The 20264-nt window shown below is 40.2% G+C and overlaps 1 long non-coding RNA gene and 1 pseudogene across 3 annotated transcripts in view; one reads left to right on the forward strand and one right to left on the reverse strand.

Moving 5' to 3' along the window:
- Positions 1–1575: 1575 nt before the first annotated feature.
- On the reverse strand, positions 1576–12048 carry LOC138167783 (zinc finger protein 157-like; annotated as a pseudogene).
- Positions 12049–12965: 917 nt separating this feature from the next.
- Positions 12966–20264, forward strand: part of LOC138167789 (uncharacterized) — a 53254-nt gene continuing 45955 nt past the window's right edge. For 2 of the 3 annotated variants that reach the window (XR_011169964.1, XR_011169965.1), the window contains exon 1: positions 13134–13240. This is a non-coding gene — a long non-coding RNA (uncharacterized lncRNA). Of the gene's footprint in view, positions 13102–13133; positions 13241–20264 lie in introns of those variants that run through there. The other variant, XR_011169966.1, reaches the window with a different exon arrangement.

Here is a 20264-nt window from a genome sequence, read left to right on the forward strand (position 1 = left end):
TTTTTTTCAACTGCTTTGGAAACTGAAAATCCTGTTTTTTGGAAATGATAAAATGCTAGGGAATCATCTCAGAGGTCCATCATACAACAGATAGAGGAAATATTTCTTCCAAATCTTAGTAAAAGGTGGGGGGTGGGGGGAGGTATACAGGAGTTAAATGTATCTGATACCACCAAGGTCATTAGGTTAGCTGATTTGTCTGACATTTTTGTTTTTCAAATGTAGGTCTTAAATGGCTGGGTGGAGAGAAGAGTAGAGTTCTTTCTTTTTTTTTCCCAAGATGTCAGGGGTAAGGGAAATAACATTTTTAAAAAAACATCCATAAAACTTAATGAAAGAATTAAAAACTAGTTTAAGCCCTCTTTGAGGAAAAAAGTAGGCCTGCCAGGAAGACCTCAAACATCATAAAAAAGACCAATGAAAGACATTCTATATCATGGTAGAATGGATTACTGAGCTGTACTTAGGGAAAAAGTTAAATTGACTCACTCCCTGCTTAGACAGTGGGTACACTATGTGTAATGAAAGCTATATTGAGATTAAAAAGAAAATCTTGGATTTGAAGCAAAAAAGAGGGGAAGATACATTCTCAAAGATAACACATCAAGAATTCAATTTCTAGGTTTACTAAACAAAGATTCCCCCCCCCCCCCGAAACAGGTAGCACAAGTAATCTATCTCATGGCTACAAAAGTATTAGGAATAGTTTACTCTTGTATACCAAAGAATACTTGTTAAAATCTTGAAAGTTGTCATCGCATTTATCAAGAGTCCAAAGGGGAAACTGTTCTCATCCAAAGACATCAGGTTCTCCAGAATCACATCTCTCTACTTTTTCTGAGATGGGTTCAGTTGTACCCACTCCTCTCAGGTATATTCCAGTCACATCCTTGAATGTCCCTAATTCTTAAAATATCCAAAACATTTGTGCTTACCCAGCTATAACTCCAAGTGTTATGGCATTCAAATGTAAACTATTTGCCAGCAGACTGAGGGAATGGAGGGCATCAGGATAGCAAGTGCTACAGGGAATGGAGGTGATTTTAGTCAAGCTCACTGACTCCATTTTGTGACTCAATTTTGGAGGCAGCTCAGCTCTTTTTCTGTTCAACTAGAGGTCTAGTCCAACTACTGTCTTGGGAAAAAAAAGTATTCAATTGTGGGAATTGGTTGAAAACCTTATTGCATTGTTTAAACCTAGCCCCTGTGCCTGGGAAACCAGAACTCCTCTACCTGCCCTTGAGAGACCCTCAACTAAGGACGTAAGCTATGATGACAGGAAACCCATTCAGATCTAAGAACACTGAGGTAAGGAATTCTCACAATTCTACATCCCAAGCAAGTCTCCTCTGAAAAGTGACCCCCATAGGGAACAATTAGTTATTGCTTACATATTCTTTGGATTATATACAAAACTGGTGTGGGGGAAAGAAGACACCATCTTTTTCTGAATTGTTTCTCCTCTGCATCCCAACATGGAAAGTTCTTAATATGTGTAGAGATAATTCTTAAGCTAGCTCTAAAATGACACACTAGATTGTTAAAGTGTAAATGAATGACATAGGCCAGGCTTGATTGATTGATTTAATCTGTTTATTGATACCATGAGCAAGGTTTTTATAAAGAAACAAACAAGGTAATTATAACTCACTTAGTTTTCTAATACTGCTTTGTTCAATTTCGATATGCCATACAGTAATGTCCTTAGGCCTTGCTGTTTCCAATACACAATGAATAGTATCTAAGAATGTATAAAAATCATGACAGGCAGCTAACATCTTCTGGTCAGAATCCCAGAACAGGGCATAGCCCTGAATCTCAGCATATCAGGCAGGCTGATTTATAGCTGTATCAATGGGAAAACCCATGCAGGCCTATGGAATGGCAGCAACCCTGTGAAAACCCAGAGCTATCAAGGAACAGCCTGAATCCTGGACCAGATGTTTTAGTTCCCTTCAACCCTTTGCTACAAATAGATATCAGATCACATAAAATTGTATTATTAGCTACTAATTGGTTTTGTTTTTAAATTTAAATTGAGTTTTTAATGTATAAAAAAACAAGCCTTAACCTGAGGTAGGGTCCTAGTCCCAGTTTGTTGTGTAACTGCCACACCTTCCTTAAAACTGATATGCCCAGAAGCCTGAACCTGTTTCCTCAGTCATTTCATCTTTCACTTGCACAAAGAATTGTTTCATTTATTTGTCTTCCAGTACAGCGTCTGGTATTTACCAGGAAATGGAAGTATTTCTCAATCAGAGAAAACTGATAAATACAAGTATGTATAGAATGATTATACGTACACACAATCTCTCCAATAATAGCGATATATACAGTGAGGAGGGAGAAAGGAAATTTATATAACTTCACTGTATATTTAAAAGGAATTGCGAATTTTACACAAGTCTTGCACTTTAATGTGCCATCATTTTAAAAAATTGTTTTGGAAATGCTTGTTTTATTTACTAAATTAAAAACGGAATGAACATAAAATTTTAGAAAGAATTCCCCCCTGATCAGTTTGTAAGCTCCTTGAGGGCAGGAGTCGTTACTGCCATTCTTTGTATCCTCCACTTAGCACAGTGCCAGGCATGTGGTAGGTACTTCAGGAACGCTTATTGTTATAAAAGGTTCCTATGACACTAATTTTAAATGTGCGTGGGTTTTTGTCAGGGAATTTTTATTTCTAACAATGTGCACCCATGGTTCCTACTTTTCCCTCTGAGCTGAAGCCGTAACATGGCTAATTCTGTTTCTACTTACTGAAATAAACAATGAAAATTAAATAGCTGAAAAAGATGTGGGAAAATTGGAACAGGAATGCATTCTGGGTGGAGTTGTGAACTGATCTAAACATTCAGGAGAGCAAATTGGAAGTATGCCCAAAGGGCTATCAAAATGTGCCTAGCCTTTGATCTTTTCTCCAACATGAATCTTTAATGTCTCAAAAGATCTGCATAAAAGCATTCTTACATAAATGAGGAAATCTCATCAGCATGGATTCTCTAATGGACATAAAGCAGTGTGCTCCAACTAAAGGCCATCCTAGATGCATTATTCTCTTAAGGATTTTTTTCTGAGTGAATTTTTTGGTGCTGAGTAAGTTGTATCCTTACTCTGAAGGTCTTCCCACATTCATAAGGTTTCTCTCCAGTATGAATTCTCTGATGCCCTGTAAGTTCTGTCTTATCTCTGCAGGCCTTCCCACAATGACTACATTCATAGGGTTTCTCTCCAGTATGCATTCTGCGATGGACTCTAAGGTTTCCCTTGTCCCTGAAGGTCTTCCCACATTCATTACATTCATAATAAGGTTTCTCTCCGATATGAATTCTGTGATGCAGTCTAAGGTCTCCCTTATAACTGAAGGTTTCCCCACATTCATTATATTCATAAGGTTTCTCTCCAGTATGAACGCTCTGATGACTAGTAAGACGGTCCTTCCTGCTATAGGTTTTTCCACATTTACTACATTCATAAGGTTTCTCTCCAGTATGAATTCTCTCATGCTCGGTAAGTTTGGTCTTATCCCTCCAGGCCTTTCCACAGTGACTACATACATAGGGTTCCTCTTTAGTATGAATTCTGTGATGCACTCTAAGGCAACTCTTATCCCTGAAGGCCTTCCCACATTCACTACATTCATAAGGTTTCTCACCAGTATGAATTCTGTAATGCTCTGTAAGTTGTGTCTTATCCCTCCAGGTCTTCCCACATTCACTGCACTCATAAGGTTTCTTTCAAACATGAAATCTCTGATGCAGACCAAGGCGCTGTTTGCTCCTGAAGGCCTTCCCACATTCACTACATTCATAAGGCTTTTCTCCAGTATGAATTCTCTGATGAACAATAAGATGTTTTTTACTAGTGAAGGTCTCCCCACATTCACTACATTCATAAAGTTTCTCTCCAGTATGAATTTCCTTATGCACAGTAAGCTGCTCCTTGCTCCAGAAGGCCTTCCCACATTCATTACATTCAGGAGGTTTATCGCCAGCAAATTCTCTGCTCTCTGAAAGGAATAATAAGGAGCTGATTAATCCTGCATTTTTTCACCCTTCCCCAAGGTTATTATGTGGTCAAAGATTCCCAAGCTATTCTCTTCTTTTCCCTCTTGAGAACTTCTTTCTTCAAGAACCAATGTATTTTATTTGAAAGTATGATAAATCTAAGGTTAAAAATGTAAATGATCTGACTGAGGGTGAATCCACCTGAAGGGATGAACGAACCCTAAATCTTCTTTATTTGGATAACATTTGAATGGGATAAGATTATTCAGGATAAAAAAAAAGACAATGCTGAGACTTAAAAATGTATTCTTATCATCTGAGGTGAACACAGGAAGAGAAAAGACTGAACATGAAGAAAACAGAGAACTGAGTTTAGCGTCAGGAAGAGAAATAGATACATCAAGTAAACAGAATAAAAAAGAAATATGAACAGGAAAAGGTGACAACTGTTGCCATGAATTTCCTCTAAAAATCCAGCTTATCTACTTGGTAAAGAATGGATTGAAATCTGTAGAAGACATACAGGTGTGGTTGAGAAGAGAAATTATTAATAACTCCCTGAAGCACTACTCAAACTGTGGGAATCAAAGAAGGAAGAATGAAAACAATTTGGAGCAATGAAGGCAGCAATGACGTCATCAGACTAGCAAAAAAAAAAGAAAAAAATTCTTAAAATGATCAATTTTGGCAATTATATTTAAATACCTCCTTATTAAGTTGCTGCCATTTCTCTGAAAAGGAACAATAATCACAGCTAAAGATACAAAACTGGTCACATCCTTTGACCCAATGGTCCCAGTACTAGGTCTGCTTCTTCAGTGTGTTACTGAAAGCAAAGAAAGCATGCTCACTAAAATGTTTCACGACAGCTTTCTGTGAAATAGCAAAATACTGAAAACCAATAGGTCCAATGACTGAGTTATGCCTTACATAAGTCCTATCGTATGAACATACTGCTGTGCCTTTATGAAAATAATTTGAAAGCATAAAGAAAAACAGGATGGCACATAACATGATAGAATGAAGAAAGGGAAATTAAGTTAGGATGAGATATTTTTAAAAGTAATAGCAGCAAAGCAAAATAATCATAAAAACAAAACAAAGGAAATATCAGAAGGGCAAAAAATGCACATTATTTAATATCTTAAGTAATGTACTTATTTTTTTTTTAAAGCAATCAGGGTTAAGTAACTTGCTCAAGATTACATGGCAAGGTGTTTCTGGGTGGGTGCTAAGTGTCTGAGCCCGGGATTCAATCTCCAGGTCCTCCCGACACTGGAGCCGGTGCTCTTACTCGCTATGCTACCTGGCCGCCCCATAATGTACTTATTTTTAAATGAGAATAAATTCATGGAAGTGAGGTAGGAGAATGTCTGCTTAGGAGAAGATCATCTTCAGAGAACAGAAGAGAAATAACTGCCTTATTTAAGGCAACAACTTTCTTTGAGAATTGAGGCATATTTCAGGAAAAAGATAAATGAGCTTTGACCTAAATGACCAACAGATCTCTAGTTTGCAAGGACCCATGTGATTGGATTTTATGTAGTCACCGGGACAGCTGCTTCTGGGAATATCTGCGTCTGGCACCCAAGATGCTTCCTTTTTTTCCAACTGGTAGATCACATCTGGTTTGGAAACTGCAAATCCTGTTCAATGAAAATGTCCTAGGCTGTCATCATAGAGTTCCATCACAAAATAGGTAGAATAGTCCATATTATAGAAATCTGTATTATTTAACAGAAATATTCCTTTCAACTCTTAGTAGAAATATGGGGAGATAAAATTGCTGAATGTATCTTATACCACCAACTGGTTAGCTTATTTTGTTTTGAGATTTTTGTTTTTCAAAGGTGGGGATCAGGTGGAAAGGTAGAGGGAAAAGGAGGGTTTTGGGGATTTTTTTGTGAGGAAGAAGAGAAATTACTGTTTTGGTTTTTTTTAAAGCATCCATAAAACTTAATAAATGATTTCAAAATTAGTTTAAGCCCACTTTGGGAAAAAAGAATGCCTGCTATGAAGACCTCAAACATAGTCCAAAAGACCACCAGAGGACATTCTATATCATGGGGGAATGGATTAGAGTAGGACTTGGTAAAAAAAAAAAAATGGTTCAATTGACTCACTCCCTGCTTAGACTGTGGGAAAACTGTGTATGATAAAATCTCAACTGGGCTTAAAATGAAAATCTTAGTCTTGAAGCATGGGAGAGGGGAAGATATATTCTCAAGGATAACAACAAAAGAAGAAATCAATTTCCCAGAATACTAAGCAAAGACTTTTGTTCCTGGAAACAAGTAACACAAACAATCTGTCTCTTGGCTAAAAAACCATTAGGAATATTTCCTCTCCCATACAAAGGATAACAGTTAATATCTGGAAAGTTGTCACATTATATATCAAGAGTCCAAAAGGGGAGCTGTTCTTACCCAAAGACACCAAGCTCCTATAGGTCTCCAGCATCACATCCCTGTACAACTTTTTCTGAGATGGGTTCAATTGTCCCCACTCATCACAGGTGAATTCCACAGCCACATCCTTGAATGTGAATGATGCCTGAAATACCAACAACATTTTGCTTACCCAGCTGTAGCTCTAACTGTTGTGAAGTTCACATGTAAACTGCTTGCCCATAGGCTGAGGAAACTGAGTCAACGACACTAAATCCATTTGGTAACTCAATTCTACAGGCAGCTCAGTTCTTTTTCTGTTCAGTTATACGTCTACTCCAACTTCTGTCCAGTGAGAAAAACTGTTCAATTGTGAGAATTGAGAGAAAACCTTATTGCCTTGTTTGAACATAGCCCCATGTGGCCAGGAAACCAAAACATCTCTACCTGCTGTTTAGAGACCCTTAAAAAGGACTTGGGTTATGCTGATCAGAAACCCAGTCAGATCTAAAAAGACTGATGTAAGGAGTGCTCACAGTTTTATGTCTGAAGAAAACCATATGGCTTCTCTGAAAAGTCTCCCCACAGTGAAGAGTTAGTAAATGTTTCCAAGTTCCTTTCATTGTATAGACACTTGGAAGCAGCCAGATATCTCTTTTCTGAATTCAGAGAATTAACCCTGTTGTCCCTTGAAAGGGGAAAAAAGTAATTTACGATAACTTCATTACCTATTTAAAAGGAACAGCAAGTTGTACATAATAGATCTGCAGTTTCATATGCAATCATCTTTTTTATCATACTGTTCTGAAATGCTTGTTTTATTCCATAAATTCCAAAGGAAATGAATAAAAAGTTTTAGAAAACAATTCCTCTCTGATTAGTTTGTAAGCTCCTTAATGGCAGGAGCCATTATCATCATCCTTTATATCCTGCACACCTGGCCCAGAGGCTGGCACCTGTAGGTGCTTAATACATACTTAGTACTGTAAATGGCTCTAATGACACCAGTTTTATATGTGTGGGCTTTCTCCGTGTTTCAGTTTTTGGGTTTTTTTTGACACCAGGGCTCCTACTTGTGCCCTCTGAGCTGAAGCAGCAATACGGCTAATTCCTTTTCCATCTGCTGAAATTAAAAATGAAAATGAAATAGCTGAAGATCACTCTCCTATTGTCCTAAGTCTTCTGTTCCAATCTACACAAACCCAGTTCCTTTGGCCAATCAGCCTGATCTTTACACAACTAAGACTGCTACCTTCCTTTTTTTCATCCAATTGCTGTGTCTCTTGAAATGTGTTGCTCTGAAATGAACATGAGTGTTCTCAATGTTCCTGCCACTCTAAGAACAAAGGACAGCCATCTGGCCCCGCCCTGAAATGCTTGTTTTCCATAAATAAAAATAAAATCAAAACTATAAACAGTTCTGATATCAGATGGAGACCACTACAGGAGAATGTTTCATGAACTGTCAGATAAAGTCAGTATCATTGGTATTTCTGTGCAAGGACCTCTCCACTATAAAGGAGAATTAAATTTGGAGGTTGAAGGAAAGAAGTCTTTACAGAAATAAGACTGAGTGAAATACCAGAAAACCTTATACAAAAAAATAAAAGCTTTTCTAATTGCTCTCTAACCACTCATTCCTCACACTTATGATGTAGCCTCTGTTCCAATGCCCTTTCAATGCCTTTAGCGAAGCCTGTTCTCCAGGCACAAGAAGTCCTCAAACATAGCTGTTTGCCAGCATAGCATGAGGCTGACATCATGTCTCTTCTGGTTACCCCCATGCTAAAAGAGCCAGGTAGCCCAGGGGCTGTGGCCTTACCTGGAGAAGTTACCAATAATTGCTTCAATTACTGTGTACGTTCAATAACCCCTGACATGCTTTCTTACAAAGATGGGCTTTAAAAAAAGGCCATTCTGTGGCCAGTAATTGTTTTAGGCAACAAACATCTGGAAAATTCTTCACAAAGGTAAAGAAAAACATGGATTATTACTTTTTTTTTGGGAGGGGGAATGGCAGGACAATCAGGGTTAAGTGACTTGCCCAAGGTCACACGGGTAGTAAGTGTTTCAAGTGTCTGAGGTCCCATTTGAACTCAGGTTCACCTGACTCCAGGGTCTGAGCTCTACTCTCGATGCCACCTACCTGCCCCTAATACTTATTCTTCATACTCTAGGCTGGTGACTATGGTCCCTGGGGAGCTAGTGATTTAACCCCTATCCTCCAAGTTGAAAAATGAACAAGGATACAAAAAGCCTTCAAGAGGTTAGAAGAGTGGGCTGAAACCAACAAGAAGGGATGTGGGAAGGATCAATGTAATCTACATTTCTGGCCTAACTGAGGCACTAACAGAAATCTAACTTCAGGACTTTGCTGGACAAGTTCCTCTCCTCTTCTTATGGGAGTGGCATATTGCTATTAAAAGCAGAAGAATGACTTTTTGGGGGATCCAATATGCATGACGCCATTGTGACTATTTTGATTACAAGTCTGTATAGGAAGTCTCAAAACAATCTACCAAATAATAAGAAAATGACAAAAAATATATGATAATTTGAACTACACAGGGGCCCTGATTTACCAGACCTAATACACTTAATTCTCATTTAAGACAAAAAATACCCAACTAATCAATAAGGGAATGATTATATGCATCAACAAAAGGATTCATCTATTAAATCACTGCATAAAAGGAGGCTTTGCTTTATAAAAGGATAATACCACAAAAGTCCATATAAACTTCTCTGATGTATTTAAAATGATTTGATTAATACAACTATTCATAGACATGCCAACTGCAGGAAACAAGGCAAAATGAAATAACTATTCTTTAGTTTTCTCCTCTTTACGAAAGCTCCTACCAAGGGGTAGGGCCCTGGAGCAGGAATTTACCCTGTGATTTGAAGGAAACAGAATTTTGCTTTTACATTTAGATTCAAAAGTTTAGGATAATTGTTAATAACTAGAAATGAGCAGAACACCCATACCAAGTCAAGTCACCAATGTAATTTGTGGTTAACGATGGTTTCTTCTTTAAAAAGACCAGGCTATCTCATGGTAGCCAGACATCCATTTTGTTTTAATTTCACCAGTGTTATGTGAAATGGGGTTTAGTCACTCCCTTAAGCAAGGAAACTTGAAGTGAAGTGAGTGAAGGAAGCATTTATTTACACTCCAGAGGGGAGGCAAGCATACACACAGAGGCTAAACTGAGTTTTTATGCATTAGTCCTACCTGGCCCCTCCCTTCAGAACTGGGATTGGTCCCAGCTCCTCTGGGTTACAGTCTTTCTCACCCACCCATTACATGTGGTCCTGATCAAGATCCACCTCCTGGTCATGGGTAGCCTGTGAGGATAAGGAGGCTCTATTTCTGTGCAGGGTATATGCATGAAGGCTGTTAGGCATGTGCAGCAGTTAGGTCTCAGGTGCCTGGAATAAGGTCTGGAGGTCAAGCCATGCAGCCAGCTTGGCTCTAATGCCAGCTTCACTGTCTCTCACATCCTTGAGCTAGGAGGCCCTGACCTTCCTTACAAGACAGAATGTGCTTATTGGCTAACACTGTATCCCTTAGCAAACTCCTTGTACAGCAGCATCTGTGAAAGCAGGACTCTATATATTACTAGACTCTTTTTCTCACATTTTATATATGACAGGGGTCAGAATTATTTAAAACTGTTCAAGGAACAACATCTTGCTGTTAGAGCCCACATGAGTCCAGAGGCCGCTCCATGGGGCAGTCATACTAGCAGTGGACAGAGCAGCTGTCTTAGGGAAAAGGCCACAGCACTTAGAGGGACAGGGAAGAAGGAGGCCACAGAATTATCCTAGCATAGAACATCTTCCCACTTGAGAAGATTACTTACAAAAGGGTAGTAAAATAGCCTAAGAACATGGTTTACTAAGAGAATATCTGCTCCTTTAGGATGCTTTAAAATAGAACAACCTTGGGAAAACTTTCTAGATGACCCGCATAGCTTATGGAGAACTGTCCTAACTATTCCTGTAAGATGATACTAAAGAACTGGAATCTCTCATAATAAGTAAAAGACCATCACTGTGTATCATAGGATCAGATTTCGAATGAGCTGGGATCTTAGAAGTCATCTATTACATCCTCCTAATTCTGCAGATGAAGAACTGAGGTCAGAGAGGTGGAACAATTTCCCTAATTTCACAGCAGGAGTAAGTGAAATACCCTGGATTCAAACTCAGATCCTCTGACGAGAAAACAGGCCATTTCTACCATTCCACACTGCTTCTTTTAAGAGGAGATAATTAGACTGAATAGGATTTCTTCTGTGTAAATGCTTGACTGTATGTGTGTGAATATATTAATCTGTACGAAGGCAGCTAGACATCTCAGTGCACAGAATCCTGCACCTGGAGTCAGGAAGACTCATCTTCCTGAGTTAAAATCTGGTTTCAGATACTACAAACTGTGTGACCCTGGGCAAGTCACTTTACCCTGCTTGCCTCAGTTTTCTCTTCTGTGAAATGAAATGGAGAAGGAAATGGCAAACCTCTCCAGTGTCTGTGCCTAGGAAACCCCACCTGGGGTCAAGAAGAGCCAGGAGGGGCCTGAAAAGAACAGAACAACAAACCTGCGTGAACACATGTAGCTGTCTACATATGCATGTACATACAAAAGGAGGTCTAGGCTCAGACATTTCAAAGTTTTAGTGTCTAATGTGTCATTTAGCTACAAACACGTGATTCCCGGGGCCCACAAACTCCAGGGTCCCAGCACAGGACACAGAAAGCCTCCCACCTCGGCCAGTCTTCCCGGGAAGCCCTCCCCAAGAGCTCACCTGTCCCGGCCAGGCCATCAGCACAGGAGCCATCCCTTCCTCCTGCGGGCTCCCACCTGGGGGACAGAGCTGGGGAAGAAAGGGGGGCGTGAAGAGGGGGGGGCCGTGCTGGGGGCTGCCCTGGGGGGGTCGGGGACCCTGGTTCTGCCCTAGGGGGGTGAGGTGGCAGGGATGGGATCTGTCCTGGGGGGATGGGGACCCTGTATCTACCATGAGGGGGCTGGGGTCTGCTTCAGGGGGGATGGGGACCCCGCTTCTGACGCGGGGTGTGGGGCAGGGACCAGTGAGTGGGGCAGTGATCCGGAGCTGGTAGGGAAAAGAACCCAATAGCTCTTTACAGACAAAGCTGGAGAACAGCCACGTGACCCTCTCAGCACAGAGACAAGGAGCCCCACAGCATCAGGGAAGGCTCCCTGGAAGAGGGGGTGCCCCGGTAGATGCCTGGAGATGAGGCCAAAGGGAAGGCGGGACTGAAGAGGGGGCGGACATGGACACTCGGCAGGAGGACCTGCCCTCACACCCTGGACACAGGGCAAGGACAGAGGCCTGGAGGGCCATGGCGGGGTCAGGGTCTGGTCAGGAGTGAAGGAGGATCTGAACCCGCCCCCAGACCCCAAGAAATCCTCGGGCGCTCCCTTCCTCCTCTAGGGGACACCCCTCTCCTTCCCGGTGAGGTCCCCTACCAGCCCCCAAGGCCCAACACGGCCGCAGCCCCTCACCCTTAAAGCTGCAGCTCAGGACAAAGGAAGTGAAGGTGGCACCTGGGAGCATGGAAAAGGAACGGAAAAAACTAGCAGGAAGTGACGTCACAACACGGAAGTTTCAATCGCCGAACCATGAGCTTGGAAAAATGTCCCGACGCGCGCACGGCCTTCTGGGAATCGTAGTCTGCAGGCTGAGACTCATTCTGTGCTTCCCTCTGGCTCGGCCCCACCCTAACCTGGAATGGAGTCCCGCCTCCTTGCCTGCCCCGCCCCCCAAGCCCCGCCCGTCCGGAGCCCCGCCCTTTCCGTTTCTCCCTTCCCTCCTGAATTCCAGTCATTTGGTAGATGGACTCAATAAAAGTAGGACTCGCCATTTACCCGGAGCGTCTCCTGTTCCAGGCCCTGTTAAGTGTCTTTGCACTGCCTATCTCGTCTGGTCCTGGAACCGAGCGTGGGAAGCGGGTGCAGTTATAGCCTCCATTTTATAGATGGGGACACTAGGGGGGAGTGACTCAAACAGGGTCACACAGCTAGCAAGTGCCTGAACTTGGATCTGAACTCAGCTCTTGCTGACGCCCCACAGAACTCCATCCACTGCACAGAGAAACTCCTGGGGTCTTCCCCTCGCAGACGGACTCTTTTGTGAAGACAGACTGGGCCATCTTTTGCCCCAATTCTTCCCCACCCTGTCATCCCTGACTGGATGTTGCCTCAGACACACAGAGACCCAGGAGAGGCCGAGGATTCCTGCACCCGGAACCGAACCCAGCCCTCCTGACCTGTGTCTCCCCCTGAACTCTGGTGAAGCTGGAGACTTCCCAGGCTCTGGAGCACAAGCCAATGCCCTTGGAAGTCCTGACGTCATTGCTCCTCCAGAGTGAAGGAGGAACAGCAATCCCCTGCACCCCCAGCTGCCCCTCCTTCCTCCCTTAGTATTGGAGGAAGTGGCGGGTACGATGGCAGAGCCGTTGGCTGCATGTTTCAAAGGTCATGAATAAGAGGAGAGAAACAGCAGACATGAAAACAACAGAAATGGCCAAAAGTTGAAAGAAGAGCAGGGAAGAGAACCAGGAACTTGTAGGTGCCTGCTGTTGGTCAGTCCTGTTCAGGTCTTCCTGGCCCCATTTGGGGTTTTCTTGGCAAAGATGCAGGAGTTGTTTGCCATTTCTTTCTCTGGCTCACTTTAGAGGTGAGGAAACTGAGCATTAAACAAGGTTGAAGGACTTGTCCTGAGTCACAAAGCTCTTAAGGGTTTGAGGCCAAATTTGAACTCAGTCCCATTGACTCCACTCTATGGACTGTGCCACCTAGCTGTTCTCATAGGATGAGTGACTGCTTTTATCATCTCACAAAATTCTAGCTTGTATTTTGAAATGGTATAGATATGTTTGTTTTTACAGTGTCTCTCCCACCCAAATATATTTTTCCCCTTCACTGTACAAAGAATCATCCCTTATAATAAGTAATAAAAGGAGAGAGAAAGCAGTTCATGAAACATAATTAGCACTCTTCTTGACGAAGTGTAAGTCACATCTCACAAATATAACCCACCTTATCTGCAAAGAGGGGAAGAGGAGGAATTCAGAAAGAAGGAAGGGGATATCTGGCTCCCCTGGCATGTCTGAGAAATTCTTACTTTGAATATCAGAGAGGCAAGATTTATTGCACTATGCAAAGTTATTTGCTTAAAAAAAACTAAGAACATGACAGGTGTAGAGGATGATCTTCAAATACATAAAAGATGCAAAGTAAAAGAAAACCAAATAGAAATGTTAAACAATCTGGTTCTGAAAAGGAAAAGGACCTAAGTATAAAGGAACTAACAAAAGAAAAACAAAAAACCAGTTCTGACATATTTACAGCCAACTTCTATAAAAGTTGAAAAGAATACACAATCCCCATACTACACAAATTATTCTCAAAAACTGTAAAGGAAAGTGTTATATCAGACTTCTTTAATGTGACAAATCAAGTGCTAATTCCTCTAACAGGTAAGGCTTTAAACTCAGGACTTCCTGATTCAGATCCAGCACTCTATCCACTGGGCCTCCTACTGAATGGTAGCTGGATAGTGGCAAATAAAAAGAATCAATCAACAAGCATTTATTAAGTATTTATGACATACCAGGCACTGTCAGATTCCAATGCAGGATAAGATTAGCTAAGTGGCTTCAGGAGATAATATTTCTCTTGGGGACCAGGAATTTTTTCATACTAGTAAGAACTGGATTGTTGCTCTCTCAAAGAAAATCCACTTTATTCTTGCTACATCCATGGGAAATTACTCAATCTACTGGTCAGTTCACCAACAGAGTAATGTTATTTTGAACTACCAAAACCATTTAATTTAACTAATCAAGTTCTAGACTAGTTTCTATTTTTCCCTGAACATGAAAAAAAATTAGATTTGTTTGTCTTGTATTATTTTATAGTTACCTTATTTGTTTTTACATATATTTTATGTAAAATAAATATTTTATTAAGTTAAATATTTCCAAAGTAAATGGAAGATAACTCAATATTTGGGATCTAATCCCATTTATCGATACTGTGTGAGGTGACTTGCAGTGAAGTTTCCCCATTCTGAATTTCATATATCCATTCTTATTACTTCCTTGTATTTTGTAACTAAGTTCAGTATTTTTCCCCATATATAAATGTGGATAAGTCATTGTGTATTTCAAGGTAATGTAAGGGCTATTGAGTATTAATACAATTGATTGGATTAACTATTGAGATCAAATTAGAGCTGTTTGTAGTTTGGGGAGTTTGGGGAAAGGAATGGTAGTGTGAGAGGTAACAAAGGGTTAAGTTTCTACAGAACTGCAAGAATTGGCTGAACAAGACTACTGATAAAAAGTAACAGACAGTAGCCTTGGGAGGAAAATGAATTCCTAGTGCTTGGTGGAGTTGAGGCAGTAGCTTTGGGAGGAAGTTGAGTTCCCAGAGAACTCTTAGATAATACTAAAATGAAACAAGGTAGAACAGAAGCAGCTGGCAGCAGCAGGTGGATTGAGCAATCAGGAAAAAGACAGTGGCCTTGGGGCCCCCAGGCCCAGATCAGGACACATCTAGGCTAGACTGAAGGGGGTTCAGTATTCTGAGGTTGCTACTTCTCTTGGGTAGTGGACCTCATGTATTATGTTTGTTATCTAACAAGATTAGAGCCTCATTAGTAATAATTAGATTAATGTATGGGAGGGGCATGTAACCCTTGCTTATTTAACCCAGCTTTGGCTTCTGTACCTCAGCTTCCTCTCTCTTGGTGCTGTCCCAGAGACTGGACCGCCTGCTTCTGGCGAGATTCTAATAAAACTTTCTACCTTCACTTTGAGAGGTCTCGGAGTAGTCAATTTGGGTTAGGGTCTTTGTATCGCACACAGTTTGGTGGCTTCTGTGCCAGGATCACGTGACTCAGTGGGGTACGACCACCACCCCTCTTTGGAGGCAGGCGCCGGTGGGACCTTTTGTTCTGTGGTCTCCAGAGCAGGGCGGTGTTTCTCCTCCTCACCGAGCAAAGTGCCTGAAGTGGAGAAACCCAGTGAAGGATAGAGAAAGTGAAAGTGACGGATCTGATGCTCCCTGGATGGTAAATGAGCAGCCCGAAGGTAAGATTACCAAGCAAACCTCAAGAGTCTGGGAGCCAATTCGGCCTGGAGAGGAAGAGCCTCCCACATGAAATTGTGTGGTGAAACTGACTGCAGGCTCCAGGGTGAAGGACTCTTTGAAAAAGCTATAGGAGAGGAAGAGCCTCTCATGTAAAATGGGGAAAGTGCAGTCCAAACCCCAAAGAAATTCGGAGCAATGTGAGGAAGTGCCGTCTAATAGTCCCTTGGGAAGTAGACTACAAAATTGGAATGAATTAACAAAATATAAAGGGAAGGAAAAAAATGATCACGTGAAACTGGCTTGTATATTCATTCTTTGTGTTTTTGTGTAAAGTCTGTCTGTGTAATTAACAGCCTCTGTGTGTTCAAGGTCAGGAAGAAAGGATGGGCCAATTTCCCCCTACACCTGGGGATTTGCTCCTAGGTTATCTTAAAGCCAGTCTTACCTGGCCTCCTTAGCATTTATCTGGAAGCCAAGCAGATATGTGATTTGTGCCAAGGATTTCTGACAGTCCTCTGTGAGCTTCTGGAACTTTCCTGTCAGTTTCTCTATCTGTTCTGGTTTTGTGTTGCTGTGTGAATGAGTGTGAGGGAGTAATCTAAAACCCTGTAAGGTTTAAACTGCAGCTGGACTGCTGGACATTTCTTTGGAATGCTGTCATCTCTTTCCCTCCTCTTCCCTTCTCCCGCTGCTGAGTGCAGGCTGGAGAGGGAGAGAAAGAGAGGCAAATATTGTCTTATTTAGGTTATATGATGGTAAATGCAAGTCAAAGAGGGTAGGAGAAGTGTCTGGTCAGAATTAGAAAGAAAGTATGTGTGGTTTTAAAGAGGGACTTTAATCAAAGTCCAACAGAAGGATGAGCACTAGGAAAAGCAAGAAAGTTTAAGCTTGTAGCAAAGGAAGGAGCATGGGTAAGAAGTTAAGATAGGTATAAGTTATTTGCTATTGGAAAGTGTGAACAGAAATTTCAAGATTTTTTTTTTAAAGTTTGAAAATCTCCTGCCCTTCATTCCACTCTGGCCAAGCTGAGTGAGGAGAAGGTGATAAGAAAAGGAGGGAATCCTGTCCCTTCAGATCAAAGAGGCAGACATACAAACATTTAACTATTTCCTGCCTCGTCTAAAAGAGGAAACTTTTGTGTATCAGAATGCAACTGAAAGGCAACTGAATACATTCTGGTCATTTTTGAAAAGTGTCACTCCTGATTCAATGTTAAAGATAAATAGTATTTGGAACTGAGGCAAATTAGGAAAATATATAGATCTGTAAAAGAGACACCTCAGAGGCAAAATTTTGAGCTCTCCAGTACAGCAGGGGACACCAGGGTCCCACGCACTAGATTGGGAGATTCAAACCTCTCACTTTTAAAGAATTTTCTAAGGAGTGGACACATAAGTGAAATACATGGGAGAAAAATTAGAACAGCCAAAAACATTTGAGCAGATTTTGGAATCAGATCAGATTAAGGAAAGAGAGTGCTGAAGAACAGTAGGGAATTTGAATTACCCTCCCCCATCGGAAAGCTTTATCAAGGGGCCCTACTAGCAACAGCCCTGGGCCCCTGGGTACCCTGAAGCCCACACCTCTTGGAATACAGATGACCCTCTCTAACCCCTGGGTCCACAACCAGGCTCTGCAACTGTGGGGAGAGGAGAAAAGCCTCTGCACTTGGTAAAGTTAATTTTCTATCAATAATTTTTGTATGTGATGATTTGGAAATGCAATTAATGAAATTTATGTCATTGTGATGTTATTGTATATCTAGATTGAAAAATCCTCTTGTACTATAAAAATTGAGTTACCACTGTGAGCCAGAAATGGTGTTAGATAAAGCAGTTTTCAATATGAATTTTATTGAAACTAAAATGGAAAAAAATTGTGTAAAACCAGCTGTGTTACTTTATCAATTCTGTTACCCCTGTCTTATAATGTTTATTTCATGTGAATTGGATTTTTTTTATGTTATACAATCTGATAATTTAAAACTGCTACATTTGGGATACAAACAGGTAATAATAATAAACTTTTTGGAATATATGAATGTGAATGAGTAATTAGTATAGTAAGGAAAGAAATATATTTGTGGAGATATATTTCCTTTCTGAGGACCAAGTGTATTAGAACTTAGAAATATATAGTTACATGATCAAAAGGTACATATTGTTATTTGGCATTAAGAAAGTGATTCACTGTATGTCCCTCTTACCTCCCCCCCCCCCCAAGTTTTATTTAACTTAGTTTACTGTTCAGTAAGGGGAAGGTGATGGAATCCACATCCTGGGGATTTTTATGGGATTGATATAATTGTAAAGGTGCTTGGTACAATGCCTGGTACAAAACAACAGTGCTATTTGAGTGTAAACTGGGTAAGCTAAAAATTAATTGTTTCATATTTGTTAATCATATGTGGAATTTTCCTTAAGTGTGAATTTTATGTAAATGGTAATGGGATGAATGGTTTTCTATGCAAAGCAATTTGGAAATGACTAAATTACGATCACCAGATTGGTAATTATTTGATTTTGGTTTCAAAGTCTAAATGTAGGTTCATGATACTTATTTATGATGTTGTTACTGGTAAACAGGTGTATTAAAAGAAAGGTTCAGTTAAGATTGTTTAAACTTGTAAGATTGTTAACCAAGCTATTTGGAGTTATTACATAAATCAAATATTTACAAAAGTATGCTTGTGAAAGTTAATTGTTGGTAATTATGTGACAAAAGACCTGTTAAACCTTCTTGCATAAATTTTGTTAATTATTTGGGAAAGGTTTTATCACCAGAGAATTTAGGAATTATATAGTAGTTAATAATATCAAGATAAACTGTTCTTGAAAAAGGGAAATATTCTTATGAAGAAATGTTTTATAAGATCTTTGGTATGAGATGATGATTAGCAGACAAGAAAGTTAAGGAGGCTGCCCTGTCCATAGAATCTATGAAAATGTATGTGTTGAATCCCCAGGTCCCTAAGACAAAAGCAATACTTGTGTTCATAGAAGCTGAAAAGGAAAATTTAATTAAGTTTGGGAAGATTGAAACTGAGCAAGACCATTGGTTATTACTTGATGGGAGAGAAATGGTTAATTAACAACTCAGGAGGGAAATTCTGTCAATTTTTATATCAAGGAGTCCATTGGGGAATATGAGTAATGTGTGTCCTAGCTTTAAAGAAATATAGATGTATAAATATTTGTATATAGTTGCTAAACAAATCTGTAAAGTGTCTTATATGCAAGGAAGTAAACAAAAGGATATTAAGAAAGCAGTGTGGGTCTCCTGGCAGAAAAGCTAGGAAAAACAGACCCTTAGATTTGGAGAGTAGTGTTTATGGGTTCCAAAATAATAAAGTAGTTTCAGAAGTTTTATGGGAAAGATGAGAGAGACCAGGAAATTTTTATAATCCAGGATGGGGAAGCAATCTTATTAGGCCTGGGAAAGGAAGCAGGGAAAGAGGGACAGCAGGTAGAGAAATCTGCCCATTAGTGCATTAGATATTATCTGTAGTTAATTGCTTATAATCAGAACGATTTGATGAAACTGTGGGAATTTGTTTTAATGCTAAAATCTAAAATTGTTAATTGCTTACTGTATGTGGAAAGGGGAAGACTGTATGAAAACTTTATTTTGACTAGTTCTGCTCATTCAGAACAGTCCTCCTGCTACTGTATGATGTTGTAAAACTGCCAAAGTCCCTACAAATTATCCCTTTTAGTCAAGGTCATTCAGCCTGGGAAAGTGATCTTGTTTTAGTTGTGAAGCTTCTAAACAATAAATTTGACTTGCTGAGAAGCAGCAAAGTCTATATATAAAAGAGTAAATAGGATCTCTTAACAATTGGTTTTACCAGGATGAATTTTTTAAAAAATTGTGAAAAAGAAGTTGAATAATCTGGATAATGGATTTGAAAGATTTGGAAGGATGAAAAAAGGTTTGATTAGAAATATGGGATGCAGGGGTGGCTAGGAGGCACAATGAGTAAAGCACTGGCCCTGGAGTTGGAAGGACCTGAGATGAGGTCTACTTCACTAGAAGGTACCACAGACCCTTTAACAGAGTGCCATTGGCTCATACCTCTGCCTCAGGTTTTTTTATTCCAAGTTGGACAATTTTACACCTCATAGCATACCCTGGAAATGAAATGCAAAAAACCATGAAGTTGAGGGGCGGCCAGGTAGCACAGCGAGTAAGAGCACTGGCTCCAGTGTTGAGAAGACCTGGAGATCGAATCCAGGGCTCAGACACTCAGCACCACACCCAGAAATAACTGGCTGTGTAACCTTGAGCAAGTTACTTAACCCCGATTGCTTAAAAAACAAAAAAAAAAAAACACATGAAGTTGTTATAATAAGCAATGACAGGCAATATAAATCCCCACATTCACTACACCCCAAAATGAATCTCTTTTTCTTCTCATTGGTCCATTACCTCTCTCATGAATCATGCAGCATTCTTGCTTATTGATATTCTAGAATTATGGTCGATCACTATATTAAGTGAGTTTTAAGTTCTTCAGAATGAATTGTATGTTGCAGCATTGATGTTATAATATAAATTTAGCTCATTCACCTTTGCATCACCCCCATATAACTTTTCCCAGCATTTCTTTAGAACTGTTCCTTCATTATTTAAAGATTAAAATAATATTGTATTACATTAATATAACATTATTTTTCTATCTTTAACCACTTGAAGTATACCCCCTGTATTTCCCAGTTCTTTGCTATAACATAAAGAGGTGAT

This window comes from Petaurus breviceps, unplaced genomic scaffold (assembly GCF_028583685.1).
Source record: "Petaurus breviceps papuanus isolate PSGF00001 unplaced genomic scaffold, PetGlider_PUasm1.0 305, whole genome shotgun sequence".
Taxonomy (NCBI): Eukaryota; Metazoa; Chordata; class Mammalia; order Diprotodontia; family Petauridae; genus Petaurus; species Petaurus breviceps.